General features: G+C 39.3%; 2 long non-coding RNA genes across 2 annotated transcripts in view; one reads left to right on the top strand and one right to left on the bottom strand.

The window, feature by feature from the left end:
• Positions 1 to 1,476, bottom strand: part of LOC118167207 — an 80,689-nt gene extending 79,213 nt beyond the window's left edge. Inside the window, exon 1 of the long non-coding RNA XR_004751008.1 lies at positions 1,354 to 1,476. This is a non-coding gene — a long non-coding RNA (uncharacterized LOC118167207). The remainder of the gene's footprint in view (positions 1 to 1,353) is intronic.
• Positions 1,477 to 1,689: 213 nt separating this feature from the next.
• LOC118167209 lies at positions 1,690 to 2,726 on the top strand. Its single transcript, XR_004751010.1, has 2 exons — positions 1,690 to 1,813; positions 2,398 to 2,726. It is a non-coding gene; the product is annotated as an uncharacterized LOC118167209 (long non-coding RNA).
• Positions 2,727 to 3,354: the final 628 nt, after the last annotated feature.

Raw genomic sequence — 3,354 nt, 5'->3', positions numbered from 1 at the left:
TCATTGCAAGGTCTCCTCCTCTGGTGTGCACTGCTAATGGCAATTTGAATATGGCCCTGTTACTCACAGGACTTCCTTCCCCAGATCATTCATAGCTGCTTTGCAACTGTTTGTTTATACTGGGGCAGTGCCTCTTTGCCTGAGGTATTTATCCCTATCATTACTATGCCCAAGTTCCTCCCAGTCTTAAATGTGTTTATTCACACAACAGCACCGTAGGGCACTGCTGTTATCCCATCTCAGAGCTAGGAAGCCAGAACAAAGGACACAGGCAAGGTCTAGATACAGGCATGCAAACATCTGACTTTCACTGATAGCATTGACATTTAGACATCTAGATAGAACTGAATGTCCAGACCTAAACAGCCAGCCCAGCTCTGCTGGGTAAGTGAAGGAGCAGGGAATTCAAGTCAGCTCTCACTGCCCTTATGCTGCTCTACAATCCAGGAGGCATTTCATTTCCATGAGGAATGGACCTGGCGAAACATGAAAATTATACTGCATAACGAAGATGCTACCAGCCCTTAGGAGTACATATTGCAGTCCCTTATTGCTGTTTAAATGATTTTTTTTTTTTTCAGATATAAAAGAGAGAGAACACTTCAGTAATATAAAAGAGAAGTAATTGTGGACTTAAAAATTAATCATCTCTTCTCAGAGCCTCAGAAATTTCTTTCTAAAATTACGCCTCCTAGAGGCACACTTTTCCCCATGAGAGGATCCTGGTAGGAAAGCCACATCCAAGTAATGGAGTTTTCCTGCTGTACTGTGGGTTTTCCTGCTCAGCATAGTGCATGGTTCTGAATTTTTCCTGCCTAATGACTGCAGGATTTGGTCTTTTAATTGGTTTCTGTATATTAGTTGGATCTGAAAAACTAAGGTATTTATTTGGTAAAGCGGTTCTGAATGATGAATAACTATTTTTCATAAGGAGTTTTACTATACAGCCTGAAAGGGAATGCAGATTTATACAATAAATACAGCTGCTCCAAAAGAGATCAGATTTATCTTAGCAACTGGCAAAGTCTCTCTAGGATTCATCCCCAGTCCCAGCCTATCAGTCAGTGTATCTTTCTTCTAAGGCTTAAATGCAATAAAGCACACTTTTTTATAAATTATAAAAGTTTTATTTTGTCTGAGACATGAGGAATTCCTTCAAGTGAGAGGTTTTATTTCTTAATGGATCACATTAATAGCAGTAATATTAATAATTTAATTTTTATCCTAATCTGGATTGTATCCAAATTATTAGGCATGTCCTTGAGCATAAATGAGCAAGGGCAAGGGCAATTCAGGGTGGCAAGTTTAACACGATCTCTATAACCAAATAAGTAAATAAAAGAAAAATCTTACCAAAAACCGGCTGAATCTTAACAATTGCCAAGCCAGCAGGATGGCTGGAATCGTCGCGAGTTCACCCTTTATGGCCCAGGAAAAATACATTGTTAAGCAATTTTGTTGTTCCTACTAGCAGACCTTGAAGTGGAAATTAACGAGTGGTGGTATTCTCTCACACCCAATCCCCTTTACATTTGCATTCATTTGCATATGAATGCCCAGCTAATTGTTTTGAAGTAACAATTAAGAGAACAATAGAGGAAAGAAAAGGGACTCCAGGCAGCAACTGACACCTGGGAGTCTGTATTAAGAAAAGCTTTTACATATTTGAATTAAAAATAGACAATGGAACAGAAACAGGCAGGCATAAAATTCATTACTGAAAAAAAAAGCTAGCACACCACATCCGCGCACACTATCACTCTCCAGAATGTTTCCCACTCATGCAGCCAAGAGACATAGAATATAATGGGTGGTAAAGGAGGTTTTTCCTTCTTTTGTGTATTTTTGAAAAAGGTTGCTTTCTCGCATTCCCTGTGTGCCTAAACGAAAGAGTTTGAGTTCAGAAGGAGTGGACGATTTTGCCAATTTGGCATAAATTTCAAAGTGGATTAGCCTTTCCAGAAAAGTTCTGGTATGCACGGATGTAGCTGTGCCTTTCAACCTTTTGCTTCGGGTTAGAATTGGATCTGTTGTAATATGACAATAGAGGTATAATTTCTGTTATAACACCATCGGTGCCATCTGAAATTACTACTCAGGCTGCATATCCAGTAGGGATCCAATTACGTGATTGTTCATGCAATGTGTTTTGTTAGACTCACTCCTCCCTCCTGGTAATGATGATGTAGCTCTTTTTATATGGAGCAAATGCTGCTGTTAACTGCATGACTGGCAAATGCTTAGGCTTGGCTGTCCCCTCCTGCAAGGAGAAGCCTGGGGTTGGGAAGCAGGCTAGAAGAGGAGCTAGCAGCAGTTGCGCTCAGTAACAAGTCCTATTACTAAGGAGGTTTATTGACTCCAAATTACTGATCACTAAAGCGCTTTTATACTCAATAGGATCATCTGAGACCTCCTGTAGAGAAAAATGCCAGCACACAGCAGATGGGAGGAAAAGAGGCTGTGAAGGCGGCCACAGAGTCCAAAGTTGGGAGAGGGGAGTGGAGAAGGAGTCTAGAGAGTGGAACAAAACTCTGGGTGAAGAAGTCATGCCTGTGGGTTTGCTGGGGACATGGACACAAGCAGGCCCCTGAAAAAAGCTGGGAGCTCAGTTCAGGGTCTGTTTCTATAGGACAGTATTGTCTCACCTAAAACTCTTTCAAAAAATTGCTTTCATGGAACATAGAGAAGGGAAATTGTATACTGTGTACACCTCAGGAAATTAAAAAGAAAAAACGAACAACAAAAACAAAAATATAAGTTCACTGAGAAAAACCTCGCTCATGACCTATTCCTGATCCAGGTGGGACCATAATCCGCAAAGGATGCCTGGGAGATACTCTTAGTGCAAATATGAAAAGTATAATGTGACCATAAATTGCATTTCCTGAAATGCAGAATTACTAGCCCTGGGATAGTTGTGAACTAGTTCATATGGTGCAGATAATAGCATTTTGGCAATCTGACAATCCTGAGTGTCAAAATGCCCCAGCATGCACTTTGCCTTTTTAAGTTAAAGGTCTTATTATTCAGAGTAATCAAAAGTTACTCTCTTGCAATGACATAGTTTATTTTAAATAGAAGAGACTTAAAATTAGAGGAGCACATTATCTTTTTTATTATCCTTCCCTGGCTATATGTAACTTCTGTTTTATTTTGATAAAAATGATTGAGATGTAAATACATTATGCAACTGTATATGTCACTTCACAGTTAAGGCGTGAATGTAGAGCATTATATCTGAAGAAGATTCTAATCATGAGATGAAATATTCATAATATGTTCCTCAATATTGTCATGTTCAAGTTGTCTGAATTGCTGGAAAAATAAATGTCATATCTGTATATGACTGCAATG

This window comes from Oxyura jamaicensis, chromosome 4 (genome assembly GCF_011077185.1).
Source record: "Oxyura jamaicensis isolate SHBP4307 breed ruddy duck chromosome 4, BPBGC_Ojam_1.0, whole genome shotgun sequence".
Classification (NCBI taxonomy): Eukaryota; Metazoa; Chordata; class Aves; order Anseriformes; family Anatidae; genus Oxyura; species Oxyura jamaicensis.
Note: the sequence above shows the minus strand (reverse complement) of the source record. Positions and strands in the feature narration are given on the sequence as shown.